The sequence below is a fragment of the Schistocerca americana genome, chromosome 1 (assembly GCF_021461395.2).
Source record: "Schistocerca americana isolate TAMUIC-IGC-003095 chromosome 1, iqSchAmer2.1, whole genome shotgun sequence".
Taxonomy (NCBI): domain Eukaryota; kingdom Metazoa; phylum Arthropoda; class Insecta; order Orthoptera; family Acrididae; genus Schistocerca; species Schistocerca americana.
In genome coordinates this window covers 70,440,161-70,458,621 of record NC_060119.1, presented here as the reverse complement: position 1 = coordinate 70,458,621, position 18,461 = coordinate 70,440,161, and positions in this window count along the sequence as shown.

Here is an 18,461-nt window from a genome sequence, read left to right as displayed (position 1 = left end):
GCATCAGAATTTATTATGATGTCCACAAGCAAGAGTCATTCGGAATCGAATAACACCGTAACCATAACTTTTGCAGCAGAAAGTGTGGTTTTGAATTATTTTTTGTTAAGTGAATTCGTATGATGCCACTCCATTGAATGCCTCTTCGTGTCTGGTGGAAAATGGTGGAGCCAAATTTCATCACCCGTCACAATTCTTCCAAGAAATTCATCTCCACCATTCTCACACTGTTCCAAAAGTTCGCTGCATACCGTTTTTCTTGTTTCTTTGTGAGCCACTGTCAACATCCTGGGAACCCACCTTGCACAAACCTTTTTTAACGGCAACACTTTCAGCATTCTGCAAACACTTCCTTCCCCTATCCCAACTTAGGGTGATTCATTCACTGTGATGCTCTGTCAGCAGTCACCAATTCGTTAACTCTCTGCGCATCGTCAGGAGTGTGTGCAGTACGAGGCCTGCCGCCGCGAGGACAATCCTCAATACTGTTGTTCCCGCTTTCATCTCGTAACCTGCTTGCCCACCGACAAACTGTACTGCGATCGACAGCAGCATCTCCATACACCTTTTTCAACCTCTTGTGGATGTTTCCCACCGTCTCGTTTTCACAGCACATGAATTCTAAAACAGCACGTTGCTTCTGATGAATGTCAAGTGAAGCAGCCATCTTGAACTCATGCTGTGACGGCGCCACTCACGGGAACAGGTTGAACTAAGTTTGAAAACAAACGGGAAGGATGTCTCTACTCACTGTAAAACTTTCACACATGCAGAATGAAAACTGTATTTTTACAAAAATTGTGTGCTTTTCTTTTGGAGTGACCCTCGCATCTTTCCTTTACTTGCTCTTGTCTCTGCATCTCGGAGTTTCAGCGCCTTCACAATATCATTCCTTCAATATCCTGGTTCAGCCAAAGACGTTATTCAGTTGTTCCAGCTCTTCCAGCCAGTTCTCCTCTTTACGTAGTGCAGTCTCCCTTCGTATGAGCGTCACCACAAACGAAAAATTTCGTCTGCTTGTGTCGGTGTTTCGTGCACCGCACGTCCTCGATAACAATTATTTATCATTATGCCCATGGACATGCAGTCGAATTTGATGTTCGCAGGGAGTGTTGCCACCCATGGAAATTTGGAAATTTGTGGTAAGTTCCCATGGGCCCAAATTGCTGAAGCCATCTGTCCCTGGGCTCAGACACAACTTAATCTATCTTAAACTAACTTACGCTAAGGACAACACATACACCCGTACACGAGGGACAACTCGATCCTCCGACGTGGGTAAGCCACGCGAACCGCGGTAAAGTGCCATAGACCGCGCGTCTACCATATTTCTACATCCTTACTGCCATGTATCGCTGTAAGTGCTTCGGAGAGCTTAGCGTTGTCTTCAGTGAGGTTTATAGAAATTCAGATCACCGTGTCGAACATGTTGTAGCTTACGTGCAGTATGAAACAAAAGCGTCGGTGCGTAGAGTTCCAGAGTTCGAAGAATTACTTGTTTGTTCAGTAGAAGAACGAGAGATACGTTGCGTCATTCGATAAATAGTTAATCGTTGTGACAGGCTACCATTTTTTTTTATAAAGAGTGGAACTGAAAGCCAACTACTCTGATCACAATAACTTTGAGCCGATGAAGGTGGTAAGCAATACGGAATGATTTAGATGAACTGGGTTGCGATATTTGCAGTCTCAGCTCGTCAGTTAGTACATTGGTCTATGTGTGTAAAGTAATCTCTGAGTTGAGCGTATTCTAACCTGAAAAACCCTGGCTGCAGTAGTAAAATATTCGTAACAGCTTCTTTCTCTCTGTATCTTTGAGATAACTTGATAAGGAACTCGGAAATTTCCTGGAAGTATTACACATTGTCAATATGCTCCCTCAAAGGAATTTCCGTAAGGCAACAGAACAACAACGGGCAAGCACGCTCGGTTAAGACTGTTCGAGAGACATTAAATATCAGTCGATATTTTGATATTGTTTCTGGAGTAGCATCTCATTTATACACATCTAGATGCAATTGAATATAGTCGGAATATATACATAATTTCAGATTTCGTTACTATCTCCCAAATATTCAGTTTTTATTTACCTTTGTTGCCCAACTTATTTAGATCTGGGTATAACATTACAGGAAACATTCAGTAGCACTAACCATTTTGCTAAATTCGAGAACACGAATTTCGTATCAACTGCTGAATCTGGGGTTCAGCGTTCCAATGTAATCCAATAAATTTACTCGCTCTATTAATCAACCTGGGCTACCAATAACCGGTATAATCCAGAAGGTATGCGAGCGGACGTCCATGGCTCAGCAGAAAGCGTGGGAAGGAGGAGATGGATATCGCTTTCATGTCTGCAAGTCTGTTCGGTACAGTAACTGATTTCAGACAAATTTCGTGACGAGCTAGAGACTTGAAATTTTAAACACTGCTGAGAACTGGATGAGAGTGCAAAATTAAACCATTTTATTGTCTGATGTGCGCCGCGGGACACTTAGTTTACCATTGTGTTGTGCTAGGGACCTGAAACTTTGAACAGCTAGAAAGACAGACAGACCGCAAATCACGATAAAATGTGGATTAGGGCAACACGTACGATTGAAAAAAGTGAGATAAAGCACCGCATACGTTGTGTTGTTCTGTTACAGTGTTGGAATCTACTGTTTTAAGGGAAATTTGCAGCTAATGAGCTGATAAGATGGACTAACGGGAAGTGAAATTTCAGAAACGAAATAATCAACTAAAAGATAAAAATATCAAAAAATGGTAATACAGATTGATAAAGCATGTATTGTCGCCGTAATAGACTTGGGGTGAATGATAGGGTATGGCAATGTGTGAGGAATGGAGGCAAGGACATTGAGTATCAGTAGACCTCACAGGTACAACTTGTAGGGCATAAAATCGGGAGATAGCCGTATAAGTAAGTAATAACTAACGTAATGTCAGCTGAGCTCCCAACCAAAGTAACTTTCTATGAGATGATGAATTGAAGTTACAATCTTCTGGGTTATTAGGCCGCGTCATGTTTCTTCTAAAATGATCGACGTTTCGACCCCTCTGCTGGTATCTTCCTCAGGATCTTCTGGTGTCCACTACTACTAGAACACTGTGTTCTAGCAGTGGTGGACACCAGAAGATCCTGAGGAAGATACCAGCATAGGGGTCGAAACGTCGATCATTTTAGAAGAAACATGACGCGACCTAATAACCCAGAAGATTTTAACTTCAGTGACAACGGCCACGAAAGCCTGCAGACTTCCGTAGATGATGAATTGTCATGAAATAAATTTGAAGCTGCACACTCTTACGATTAGATGTAAGAATTTTATAAGAATGGAACTTAACTGTATAAAAAGCCAAGTAGTAAAGAGATATGAACCAGTAATTATTCACGGTTTTGTAAATGGAATTAAACTATTATTTCAGCAAACTCAGTCATTCACTCACATCCACTCCATTGGATTCTTTTGGACGTGACGATCCCGCGGCCCTCTAATTACCTGCCTCTGGTTCTTCCTGTCTTGCGCCACTTCCTCCGATTCAGTGACACCCATCGCTCTGCAGTCTTACGTCACCTCGTCTTGCCATCTGTTTCTTGCTTTACCGGGGGTCTTGAGTCTTCCGTCTTCTTGTCATATATGTGACTGACTATTCTGCCATGGTTCATTCCGACAAATTGATCTGCCCGTTGCAAGCGTCTGGCTTCGGCGATGTTCGCTGTCGATGGTTGGTCGGCTAATTTAATTAGTTCTTCGTTGCATCTCAAAACCCATCTCTATATTGCTTGGTCAAATGCTGAAGCAAAGATTTTTTCTGAATATTTTCAAAGACTGAGAGCTGATGCTCTTCTTTCATTGCTGATGATTCATGCCTCGGGCCCATATAGAAGTACCGACTGATCTAATGACAGTGTTGTAAAGATTCAGCTTCCTTTTCCTGCTCAAGAGTTTCGAAGGTAGAAGGTTTTGGGTCGAAAAATAAATTTTGCTTGCGTTCCTTAGTGTAGTTTGGTATTCGATTAGTCATCTATGCAATAATTTGTAGGTGGGAGTATTGTAGAAAGTCGAGCTTGCTACACAACGGTTATCACATTGTCCTGCAGTCAGATTTCCCTTTGTACGAGCATGTATTCTGTCTTCTTCACTATTTTCAAACCCTATTTCATTGCAGTTTCATTTATCTCCTTACACAGCGTTTCAGTTTAACCATTGTTATTTCACATTAAAACTATGTCATCCGCATAGTCCAGTATATTTGGTAGCTTGTCTCTCATGTTTCCATTTGTTGCACGTTTGGTTCCGTTATCAGGTTTCCTTGACAAAGTTGAAGACAACTAGGGATAGAGAATCACCTTGTTTTAGTCCAGTTTTGTTCTCAATGTTGTCCGATACCGAGGCACAGTATGCAGCCTTGCTTACCACCTTCCCTATACGTATTTGATTAAACTGATGAATTTTTTTTGGGGGACCGAATTCGGTCATGATTTCCATACAGTTTCTCGGTGCACCGAATCGTGCGACATCTAGAAGTCTATGGACAGGTAATGGATGCTCTTGTTGTAGTCCCATATTTTCTCATTGATACTCTTGATTCGGAATATGCTCTCTATTGTTGCTCTATTTTTCCAAAAACCATTCTGGTAGCCCCCTTTATGTCCTCGGTATAGGGGGTGAGTCTTTGCCATATTGTGTGTGACAGCACTCTTTATGCTGTTATCAGTAGCTATGTTCGTCTGTAATGCTAATAGTTTCGTTTGTCTCCTTTCTTGTTTATAAGGACAGTGATTGATTCCCTCAATTCATCCGGTATTTTTTGATCTTGCCAAATTTGATGAATAATATTAAACAATTATAGCGGAGTTTATAACCCAGTTCTCCTGGTATTCCATTACATCTCGCCGTTTTGTGCTTGTTCAATTTCTTTTTTAGCTATTCACAACCTCTACCGATGTTGGAGCATTTGCGAGAGGTTCAGCTGATGTAGAGCAAGTTTTCTTCAGCTTGTTTTCTGATTCCGGGCTGTTCAATGAGTAATCGAAATGTCCTTTCCAAACCTTTAATATATTGTCTGATGGAGCGATTACGTTTCCATCGATGACGTGAAGAGCTGCCGTCAGCGGTAAACATACCTTTATGATGTTATTTACAGTGCCGTATAGTTTATGAATGTTGTTTTTCCTGGTCGTTCTCAATAGTTTCTGCGGTGTGCTTCATGTAAAGCGTTTTTTTCCCTTCTTAGTGCCTTGCTTGTCTCCTTCTATGTCTCCCTGTAGCTCCATTTTAATTCTTCGTTTATTCTGTCCTGCAGCCATGCCTTCTTGTTTATGATGCTAGGTTCTACCGCTGTTTTGCATATACCGTTGCCCCACTTCGTCTTCCTTCGAGCTTTCGGTTGACGCTCGAATCACTTTTTTGAAGTCCGTCAAGAGTACATTCGTGTCTTCAGTTTCGATTTCATTCTCTCTTCTGTTGTTGTGTCAAGGACTTCCATAGTCCATAGACCTCCTTTGACAATGTCTGGTTACATTACTCGTTTACGACTTGTCTTGGCCCATTTTGTTTTTCAAGATTTTATTTTTATACCCTGTTCGTTTTAAATAAGGATTACTGCTCCTCGTGCGCTATTTGTTTACAATAGGACGCCATCGACTGGCAGTGGCTCTAAGACAGCTACCTCTCGGCGATGAAGTATTAAAATGAATCCTTGTGAGTACTCTTCAAGCACAGTTCTGTACTACCACTTTTCATGTCTTTGTTCTTTACAACATTGTTAAGGATTCTTCCCTTATTTTTTGTGTAGATCACCTGAGGATGCGTCTTCTAGTGGCGCGAAACCTGTCGTGACTTTCAATCAAGAATACTCTACGGCCAAGATGGATTACTCTTTCAACACAGATACGGCCTGTGATGCAGGGACTGTTTTTACTACACGCAGGTAGAAAGAGGAGAAATGCTGGTTTTAGTAAGGTCCGGGAAGGAACTGTAATGAATATAACGTAGAAAACAGTTTTTTTTCTTTATACGCACTGTAGGCCACAGGTAATAATTCGAAATGAAGTGTGAACCCGCAGTATGGAGTACTTTGTAAGGCTGTGACGCCACTGAGTGCTGGATCCACAAAAAGAAAATCCTTACACAATATAAGAACTGCCAGGATTGGATAATGTAAATAAACCGGAAGTTAAAGGGAGAAACTAGACTGCGCTGCCAAGTTTCCACTTCACTGGACACAGAAGGAGATAGAGAGAAAATGAGACGTCTTTTTTCAGCAGGGAATAGTAGAAAGCCCGTTTCTGATTAAACGCCTGAACCGAGTCCGGATAGAATTCCAATTCGGTTTTATAAATTCTCTGCGGCATTGGCCCCTTAGCTAGCTTGCATTCATTGTGAATCTCTCGCCCAGCAGAAAGACCCAAGTGTCTGGAAGAAAAAACGTAAGTTGACTCCATTATATAAGAAGGGTAGAAGAACGGACCCGCAGAGTTACAGACCAATAATTATAAGTTAGGTTTGCTTGAGAATCCTTCAACATATTCTCATACCGAAGGTAACATACTTTCTTGATAACGAGAAACTTATGTCCATGAATGAGCGTGGTTTTATAAAGCATCGTTGAAGCGAAACTGAGCTTACTTTTTCTTCCATAATAAACTGCGAACTATGGATGAAGGACAACAGGCAGATTCCATATTTCTAGATATCCCGAAAGCGTTTGACGCTGTGCCCCGTTGCCGGCTGTTTATGAAGGTACGAGTATATGAAATTATTTCCCAGATATGCGAGTGGCTCCAAGACCTCTTAAGTACTACAAGCCAACATGTTGTCCTCGACGTCGAGTGTACGTCAGAGACAAGGGTATCGTCAGGAGTACCTCAGGGCAATGTGATAGGACCGCTGTTGTTCTCTGCATACGTAAATGATTTGGCGGAGACGATGCCCAGTAGTCTGTTGGTATTTGCTGATGATGCAGTGGTGTACGGTAAGGTATCGAAATTGAGTGATAGTAGAAAGATACAAGACGACAAAGAAAAAATTTCTAGTTGGTGTGATGAATGCCAGCTAGCCCTAAATGTGAAAAAAATTTAAATTAATGCGGATGATTAGGAAGAAAAAATCTGCAGTGTTCGGGTGAAGTATTAGTAGCCTCCTGGTTGACAAAGTCAAGTAGTTTTAATATCTGTGCCTAACGTTGCAGAGCGATAAGAAATGGAAGGAGCATGCGACAACTGTGATAGTGATGGCCAATGGTCGACTTCGATGTGATGGGAGAATTTTAGGAAAGAGTGGTTCACCTGTTAATGAGACTGCATATAGGACGCTGATGCGACCTGTTCTTAAGTACTGCTCGAATGTTTGGGATCCGTGCCAAGTTGGATTGAAGGAAGACATAGAAGCAATTCACAGGTGGGCGGCTTGATTTGTAATCGATAGGTTCGAACAACACGCAGTTGTTACAGAGATGCTTCGGAAACCTAAATGGGAGTCCCTGGACGGAAGGCAGCGTTCTTTTGGAGAAGCACTATTGAGAAAATTTAGAGAAACAGCATTTGATGTTGGCTGCCACCAACACACATGGCGCGTAAGAAGGACCACAAAGATAAGATTCGAGAAATTAGGGCTCATACGCGGGCATTCTGACAGTCGTTTTCCCGTTTCTCTATTGCCGAGTGGAACAGAGAAGAGTATTACGAGTATTGGGAAAGGGTACTCTCCGCCACGCACCGTACGGTGGCTTGCGGAGTGTCAGTGAAGATGATGCAGATATAGGGAACCAGCTCTCCTTAAGGGGTCGATTTCCTTTTTTTTAGTCTGTGCTTCGAATATCAGCCCCGCAGCTAATCCGAACGAAGTAAAGAATGCAAAACACAAAGTTACGAGCCCTCCTTTTTAAGACTCGGTCAATACAACATCTCTTTATCTATGGCTGTCTTCACCACCAGATTGAACCACTGAGAGTCCTCTTTGCCAGAGTTCACGGTCAGACTGTTCCTCTGACGTCCTTCGTCACCTCCAGGGTCCATCTGCATGCAGGGTAGCTGAGCGACTTAGAAAGATCTTAGGCTGATTTAAAGGTAGTCTCTGGCGCTGGCCACTGGTGTGCCGCCAATAACTTATCCTGCAGCAGCTTCGGCCTGCACCTACAGTATACATGGTGAGATTGTGCAGCGACAGGGAGATGATCCGTACGAGTAGTAAAGTCATTTTCATAGTACTTCAAGCTTCACTCTGAAGGCTTAATTTAAGGTTCGTATGACCAATATGATTTCAACTCCAGCCACAGATTCAACCCAATCCCTTCTCTGGGGCTATCTGTCGCTATACAAACATCATGACAATCATGATACAACTTCGTCAAAGTGTTTCATTTTAGATTATTAGATGTGCCAAGGTTTCATTTCAGAAGTGTTATTTCTTGTCAAATAATTTTTCAGCCAGTTTAATCTAATAAACTGAATTAAATATGATTCTTGTTTCATTTAAGAGTTTTGAATCCCTAATTCATTATTTTGTGGGGTGTCTAATTTATTTAAGTCAGATAACAGGACCAGTTACCATACATTTAGTCCACTCAACTAACGTCGATTTTCTCTCTCAACTGCCTTCTAATTTAAAGCGTAGTTGTAGGTTATCCACTCAGTTGTGCTACAGAATTTGTGATTTCGTACCAGAAAGGTCACAGTTCCTGGTAACTCCTGGAAACTCATCTGCTTCTGATCGGTATGCAAACAATTTAGGAGACAATCTGGACGGCCCTCTTAGATTATTTGCTGATGATACTGTTGGTTAACATCCAGGAAAGTCATCAGGAGATCAGAACCAATTGCAAAATGATTTAGACAACATATCTATATGCTGCGAAGAGTGTAAATTGACCCTAAACAATAGAATGTGAGGTCATCCACGTGAGTATTAAAGGAATCCGTTAATTTATGTTACACTATAAATCACACAAATCTAAAAGTTGTCAAATCATTTAAGTACCTAGGGATTACAGTTATGGACAACTTATACTGGAACGGTCTAACAGAAAATATGTCGGGGAAGGCGAACAGAAAACTGCGTTGTGTTGGCAGAACACGTCGAAGATGCAAGAGGTCCGCCAGGGAGACCTGATTACAGCACGCTTTTCCATTCTCTTCTGTAGTACTGCTGTGTGGTATAGGTTGCTTACCGAGTACAGTTGAAGCAGGACATCGAAAAAGTTCCAGAACGGGTGTGCTCGTTCTGTAGTACTGCTACATGGAGAACAAAGGATCGCGGTTAAGGTATGTTATTTGCTCTGGCAATCATAAAAACAAAGACGGCTTTCGTTGGAGCGAAGTATTTCCACAAGACTTCAATCCCCAACTCTCTCACTAGAATGCTAAAATATCTTTTAACGCCATTTAAGTAGGGTGAAAAGGTAATCGTAATAAAATATGAGACATCAGAAATCGCACACATAGGTTAGCTATTTTTTTTTCCACGTGCTATTCGGGAGCTGCATGGTAGGTAAATAGTCCGAAAGTGGCTCGATGAAGCCTCTGTCAAGAACGTAAACGTGAAATGCAGAGAAATCTTCTAGATATACATGACAGTATGCGACGATTACATGATAGGAATTTTAGAGAAGAATAGTCATCAAAAGGGAGAGGTCGGCGGGTTGTCATGCGTTAATTTCATACGTGCGAGGGCATTAGAGAGATGTTCCAAAAAATTACACTTCCAGTGGCTACAAGAAAGTCACCATCTGTCAGAGATATTAGCAATATTAAATTTTTGAGAGCGCACGTCCGAGGATGAGCCAGGCAAGTATATCTCGAGAATTGACTACAACGGGAAACTCAGAGAATTATAACTCGTAAGAGGCTTACCGATGGCAGTTCTTTCCAGGTATTTTTGGCTACTGAAATAATTGTGGTCCTAACACTTTCCTCCCCCAAACAGTGCCATATGGCTTTCGGATTTTAGTCATACATATATATATTGAACAGAGAACAGATCAGTTTTAATGAAACAGTGACGCAAACTCAGAAAGGAAAGTTAGCGATTGCTTTTAGTCTGACATTTCTTATTTTACTACTGCAGTTGGGAAATTAATTATCATAAAAATATCTAAACGCAGAAAATAACGCTATATCGAAGAATTCATTAAATGAAACCACAAGACACGTATTTTCTTTAGAAAAAACGTGGTTTTGCTAATTTCCATTTCAAATTTCGTCTCTAATGTACTTATGAGATCCTTCAGTTTTGGGCATCGAGTAGTATTACGAGGTACTTTTATTTGTACCTGCAATAGCCATGTTTGATTGATTTAGAAAGTCTTTTTACTAAATGTATGCCACATCTCATTGCGGATGCACGTACCCTTAAAGAACGTTAATGTTTACGTAGCAATGTGTGATTGTCATATCTTTTTTCAAGCCAATGAATGATTTTTCATCTTTGCAACTTGAAGACATTGAACGGGAATTGTACTGCGTCTAATGGTAATAAGTGCAGAAATTTTTGTATGTCGTGCGTTATATGTAACCCATCGCTGTGTTCGTTGTTTTTTCTCTGTGGTGAACAGTCTTCCCACAAACACAGAACAAACATTATGGTCTGATGTGTTCAGCATGGCTGTATCTGTACCAGTAAGTGGACCACGCCTGTCAGTGTAGGGTGTTTTTCGAATATGTGTCCACACTTCAGCACCTGACCTGCTGCTCAAGGGAAGACAAACATTAATGTTTTGTTATTGCTACATGTACTTGGAGGTACCAACCAACCTAAAAATATGCTACTCCTAATAAAGATAATGATTAGTCTCCAAGTGAAGTAAATACTGATGTAATCTGGTTCAGTACACTGTCGTCGCTCACCAATGAAAATATCTACGCATTAAAACCTGTATAAAGGGTTTCCAGAGAAAGTTCCGTTATTTACAGAGAAGAGTAAAAGTTCCTACAAACATTGGCGCTAAACTTCTTATCTTCAGAATTATGGCTTGTGTGTGTTCGAGGAGCATATATCGCTCACCGAGCGTATTTGTACTAGTACACGTACTAGACGGATATGCAGCACAACGTTCTTGCATTGGTATCAAACACGCACATAATACAAGAACACGGACAGTATTCCACAGAGTACTACAGTACTGAGTGTATCCATCAGGTGTTTCCACCTGTAATACTTGATGACGCAATGTTCGCTGTGACACATTTGTCTACTGTAATTTACTTCCGCATCCTCGCTGGGCATACAGCTACCAGTGGAATCTAGCTACTATTCAACGTAGGTGATGGCAGGTATCTTGTTTTGCTACGAGCAAGCAGATGGAAGCAGCCTACGGGCATATAACCTGAATCTTGTCAAACATCCAAGGTAACACACATCATCTACAAATATGTTTCGTAGCCTGTTCGAGCGACTTTCGGAAACGATATTCTCTGCACCACTTATAACGGATCGTAGGGTAACTCCAACATCTTGCACACCTGACAGGAAGCAACGGGTACTAAAACACGTGAAGTACAACCCTGCAATAAGTATCCAAAGCGTAGATGCAGCGGAAGGTGTTACTACGATGGCAAGTCAAAAATTATCTACACTTGTATCGTTTCTTAACATGAAGCTAGCGGTATACAATGCACATCACATTCCTACGTAATCTCCCTTCTACTCAATGCACTTGGCCCAACGCTCAACGAGCTAACGTATTCCTTCCAAATAAAAGGTTTTCGGTAGGTCGTGAAGCCACTTTTCCACCGCATTTCGCACGTCCACATCTCAGACTAATCGGCGACCACGCAATGCAATCTTGAGTGTCCCAAACATGTGAAAGTTAATTGTGGCAAGTTCTGGGGTATAGGAAGGGTGTTCCAATACCTCGAGTTTCATCTTGTTCATGGTTTCAATAGTGTGATGGGCCGTATCTGGCTGTGCATTGTCATGCAACAACAACAATGGAAGAGTGACGGCACTGTGGGACATTCTGTCTATCGCAAGCCCACTCACACTGATTTGTATTTGCATTCTTCAAGCTGCCATCACCCATCCCAGACCATGGGTGTACTTAAATCCCTTGTACACAGGACACACACAGTGTCGGATAAAGAGAATTTGCCTAAGGAAATGGCACATTTGAGGACGGTGTTTAGAGACAATGGGTACTCGACTCGGCAAATTAACAGAGCCTTCTCAACTAGAGACAGGAACCGGGGATAAAGAGAAGGACGGGCCAGCCAAGTCCCTAGTTTTTCGTCTCTTTGTCGGAAATATCTCTTTCAAGATAGCAAGGATTCTTAATGATTTTAATGTGAAAGTGGTTTTTTGTCCGACTTCTAAGATTTCGGATTTGCTGGGATCGGTGAAGGATGATTTGTTACTGCGGAAGGCGGGAATTTACAAAGTACCGTGTCATTGTCGTATGGCCTATATAGGACTGATAACGCGTACAGTGGAAGAGCGCTGCACAGAACATCAACGTTGCACTCGCCTACTACAACCCAGTAAGTCTGCACTTGCGAAACATTGTATTTATATCGGACATTCAATGCAGTACGACAAAACTTCGATTTTGGCCACTGAAGCAACTTTTTTGGACTCCATTATCAGAGAATCAGTTGAAATACACGTTGCGGGAAATCTAATGAACCGTGACAGTGGTTACCAATTGAATAACGCATGGAATCCCGTCATCTCCGATATTTGCTCGAGACGAAGACGCCAGATGGCTTCGATAGCTGCGGCCAGCGACAATACCGACGGCAGCTGAGTACTGCAGTTCCACCAGCGAGGGCACTGCCGCTGGGCGCCATGGCCCTTCTGTCTCCGCAAATGCAACGCATGCGCAGCAGTACTATCAAGTTTACGACGACCGGCTGCAAGCCCGAAATATTTTTGAACAGCAACACCATCTTCTACAGCAAACCTCGGCGTTTGGTGAGAATTGCTGGCTTCAGCTTCTTTTCCTACAATTCACTGTACCCCGCACTGTTGATAATTGTTCCCTTTTCCGTGAACTCTGCCAGTATGGGCCCTGTGGGTTCCAAAGCACGGTTAACATAACATTTCCTGTGAATGGCCCCGTCTTGAATTTTTTCCTCATCGGCGATCCAGGGTGTTTCCGCTGCTTACTCTGGCGCTTTGAGTGGCTCGTAGTGATGCACCCACGTTTCACCGCTGGTGGAAATTCTGCTCAAACATGCACCACTTTCGTTGCTGAAGCGATTTAGTAAGCGTTGACAGAACCTAACACGGGCTAGCTTATGATAGTCGGTAAGCTTTCTTGGTACCCAACGTGCACAGACTTCACGGAAACCGAGATCGTTGTGGATGGTGTGATGGGCGGAACCATGGTTGATGATCAAAGTGGATGCTGCCTCAGTGATAGTGATTCGCCTATTCGGCAGAACTACCTCTCGAGCTGGCTGAATGTTGACATGTGTAGTGGAGGTTGACGGCCGTCCCGCTCCGTATTCACGCGTGTCACTTGTTCGACCACTTTTAAACTTCTCGATCCACGAAACACAGTTTTGCTTGATAGTGCACTTTTCCCATATTGCGATGATAGTCTATGATGAATGTCTGCCCCTTTCACATTCTCTTACCAGAGGAGTCGGATCACCGTCCGTTGTTCCACTTTGGTGCACATTTCTAATGGAGATGCCATGCTATAACTGCAACAGAAGGAAGAGCAATGGCGGACATAAGATCAAACTGTCACAACACTACCACAACACTATAACAATGATATGTGCGAGTACAGGTGATAACGTTCGCAATGTAACGAACGTTATGGCAAAAGTGTAGATAATTTTTAATTTGCCCTGGTACGTCAGTTGTGTGGACAGTCCTCCATAAACGTTGCTCTACCTCTACCATGTGCAGCGAGTCGAGGCTATGCTACCACTCCATTGTATCTTTGACAGTAGTTTCTCCAACCGTGTGCTCGTGTTCTGCATTTCGGTCTACACTAGAGACAATATCGTAAATTACCATTACACGCACGTATGGGCTGATATCAAACCGCATGCACTTTAGGAGAGGCGACAGCAGTACAACGTTTTGGCAGGCGTCCACAGGGGCAAATTGGTAGGTGCCTACATTGTACACAAGTCGCTGTATGGAGCTAGGTATCGTCACTTACAAGCCAATTGCCAGTGTGCCATTACATGAACAGCAGCAAACGTGGTACATGCATGATGGAGCACCGGCCCATTTCCCACATCGGGTGAGGTGACACCTGTTGTGACTTGGCAAGACAGCCAAGCCACTATGATTGGTAGCAGAAAGGCACGCGTTAAGCTCACACAGGCTGGCGTGAGGTCTGGAACAGTTAAGGGAATTTATAGTAGCAAAGAACGTAAGTAACTACTGGAATACTTAACTTTAATTCATAATTGGTGAACACCGGTCTGACGGTACATGCATCACAAGATAAATAGCAAATGATACTGGCGCCTTGCTAGGTCGTAGCAAATGACGTAGCTGAAGGCTATGCTAACTATCGTCTCGGCAAATGAGAGCGCAATTTGTCAGTGAACCATCGCTAGCAAAGTCGGCTGTACAACTGGGGCGAGCGCTAGGGAGTCTCTCTAGACTAGACCTGCCGTGTGGTGGCGCTCGGTCTGCAATCACTGATAGTGGCGACACGCGGGTCTGACGTATACTAGCGGACCGCGGCCGATTTAAAGGCTACCACCTAGCAAGTGTGGTGTCTGGCGGTGACACCACAACACCCAACATCAGTGTTTCAGGAGCGATGGGTTGGTCAGGAAGGACAAATCAATACCTTGGCCTACCTGTTCTACAGAATTTAACGTTGAGAATTTTTGAGTTTCGATTCTGGGGACATGTAAAGACTGTGGTATAGCCAATGCCCACACCGTGGCGCCTGCAGCTGCGTGGCCGCGGTCTTTACGTCATACAGCCAATGGCCGGCACGCCCCGCTTATGCGCAGCTCTGCACAGCTGTACAGCGCATGCGCTGGCCTCACACACTGAGTGCCTCCGCACTGTCATGGCAACCTCGGCCGGCGTCCTCCCGAGAGACAGTCACGTGAGGTCGCGCCGCCAATCATAACAGAGCACGACAAGCGGACTCGGGTACGGCGGGCATACTCCTCCGCCACTTGCCCTATATAGCCGCATACGCCGCCACGCCTGCTCCCTCCCCTCGCACCTGGTTTCCAGTACTTGGACAACATTGCACACACAGAACTCAATGCCCCTATCACTACACAGGATCTCATTGCTACACTCCGCACAAAACGCAACACCGCTCCTGGTCACGATCGTGTCACCTGCCGTCACCTTCGTGCAGCTCCTGTCTCTTTCCTCTCCACTCTGGCCAGGCTCTACAATGTAGTCCTGTCCACCGGTTACTACCCCAACTTGTGGAAAACCTCCCGTATCCTGATGTTCCTTAAACCTGGCAAACCGCCGTCCGCCGTCTCGTCCTACCGTCCCAACAGCCTTCCCTCTGTCTTCAGCAAGGTCCTGGAATCCATTTTCACCCGACCCATCCACCACCATCTCCGCCAACACCGCCTCTTTACCGTTACCCAGTATGGCTTTCGACCGTCCTTCTCTTCCGACGACCTTCTTCTTCACTTCACTCATCTCTTTTCCGAACAGCTTAATTCCCTTCGCTCCGCAATCTTCCTCTCCCTGGACCTCGAACGTGCTTATGACCACGTATGACATTCCGGTTTTCTCTTCAAGCTCCAAACCTTCGCCCTTCCCATTAACTATGTCTGTCTGATCGGTTCCTTTCTCTCCCACCGTCCTACCTACGTCACCATCAATAACACGGATTCCTACACCTTTTCCCCTCCGCCGGTGTGCCCCAAGGCTCCGTCCTCTCCCCCCTTCTGTACCTTTTGTACACAGCGGACATGGCGCCGCCGTCGCCCCCCGTCCACCTTCTCCAGTTTGCCGATGACACCGCCTTCCATGCCATTGCCCCCACCCTGCAGCGCTCCCAACACCTTCTCCAATCCCATCTTGACCTATTCACCACTTGGTGCAACTAGTAGTTGCTCAAGGTCAATCCCTCCAAAACCCAGACGACCATTGTAGGCAAAACCACCCCTTACTTCCGCCTCCTTGATTTCTATCTCACCATCTATGGCAGTCCTATCGTCCTCACTCCCACCCTTAAGTACCATGGCGTCACTCTCGACCGTCGCCTCTCCTGGACTCCCCATCTCCAGACAATCAAAGCCAAGGCACGCCCCCGACTCTGTCTCCTCAAGCTCCTTTCCGGCCGTACGTGGGGTCTGAACCCCTCCACCATCCTCCACACCTATAAATCCTTCATCCACCCTATCCTTTGTTACGCCCATCCGGCCTGGATCTCCGCCCCCCTAACTTTTATAAATCCCTCCAAATCCTTGAACGCCATGCTCTCCACCTCGCCTATCGCATCTGTCTCCCCTCCCCCACGAGGATCCTGTATGATCTCATCCCCTTCCCCCACCTCCTCCCTTTCCTTGAAAGGATACGGATCCTGTACACCTCCCGCAAACTCGATCCTCCTCATCTGCTTGTCTCACCCATCCTCTCCCACCCCCGACCGCTGCCGCGCCTGTATTCCCACGTCCAACCCGATCTCCATCTCTCCACCCTCCTTACCCTCTCCGTAGGTGGCTTCCGCCAGCTCCCCCTCCCTGATACTGTCCTCCTCCCCTCCGTCTAGCCCTCCTATCAACTTTGATCCTCCCACCCCACTTTCTGTGTCCTTTCCTTTAGGCACCCTCCCTCCCTTCCTTTTCCCTTTCCCCCGTCCCCTCCCTCCACCCCTCTTCCCCCAGGCTTCCCCTCCCCCTTCCTTCCTTCCCCCTGTCTCCCCTGCCCATGGCATCTGCTCTCCCCTCTCCCTCCCTCCCCCACTGCTCCTCTCTTGGCAGGTCCCCGGACTCGTACACGGTTAGTGAACATTCGCGCGCCGGAGATCAACGCCTCGTGTTCTGTGTGTGCCGTCGTTTTGTGCTCAAGTGGTTCAGTGTTATTCGTTTTGTGCACCTACGTTCACGTGTGACAATTCTCGTTTCTGTCTGTGTCCAAGTGTCTGAACAATTTTATCTTGGACTCTACGCCCGTGAACGGCACCTTGTATTTTAAAAAGTGTGTTTTTTCTCTAAATGTCTTCACTTGTATATCTGTGTTTCTCTGCGTCCAAAGAGCGGCGTAGTACGCTGCTGCCTGCCTGCCTGTACTACAGGTTTCAAAATAACAATAAAGAAAAATAAACCACGCCTGCCAGTCTCGTGTTAGGCTACCTACTTGCTACGGCGACGTCGCACCCCGGAACGACGCTACACTGTGCTACGACTGTTTACCATACTGGACTAGGACTCTGTAGCCCAGTCGCTGCTCTTGATCAAGCACAAAGTTGTGTTAGTATTGTGGAACTGTTGGCAATAAACAGACTGTGGAAATCACGCCAATCGTTATTTTGTTGTTTCTCCTATTACAGATACAACAAAGACCTTGCTATATGCAGCCCCCATTAATAACGTGGATATACTACGAGAATGCATGCTCAGTGCCTGTGACGCAATACAGCAACAATCAGAGGAGTTCCAAGAAATGGATGATTCCTGGGGACTAAATGTGGAGGGCTGCATTGCAATGGATGGCGGTCACATGAAAAGTGGCATACCGACATCATGATGATTGATAGCAGTGGTAGTAGGCCACAACTCCGAAGATATGAGGTTTACGACCATTGTTTATGGAACCTTTATCTTCCCATGTTGCATACTACACCCTTTGAAAATATCAGAACCATTTCTCCGGACGCCCAGCGGATTAGTCACTTCAGCACTAATTCCATTCATCAGTAATAAATGGAGCAGTTCGCACGGAAAGCCTATAACCGGAAAATTACGACAGTTATACCTACATGCTTACTTCTCAAGCCACTGTGCAATGTATAGCGGAGGGTATCATTGATAGTCATTCATTTTCCAGTTCCACTCGCAAACTCTAAGGTCCCGTGTAGGTTTTAAACACGGATTACCTTCTTTTTAATTTCTTTATTTTGGCTTTGCGTTACAAGACTGGCTCTGAGCACTATGAGACAACTGCTGAGGTCATCAGTCGCCTAGAACTTAACACTACTTAAACCTATTTAACCTAAGGACATCACACATATCCATACCCGAGGCCGGATTCTAACCTGCGAGCGGTCGCGCGGTTCCAGACTGTAGCGCCTAGAACCGCTCGGCCACTCCGGCCGGCTTCGTTACAAGGACCATGCAGCCAACAAACGTATAAAGTGCCAAAGAAACATAATCGCAAAAAAGCAAAATAGCACAAAATTACCCAGTTAGTATGCAAAAGCGCTCTTAAAGTGAATTAAAATGGCAACTAGACAAATACCAGACTGCTGGCAGCAATGATGACAATGACAATGGAGCAGAATTACAAACAGCACTATACAGAAACATTACGGCAAACATGCATATGCTATTATAGTAAAAG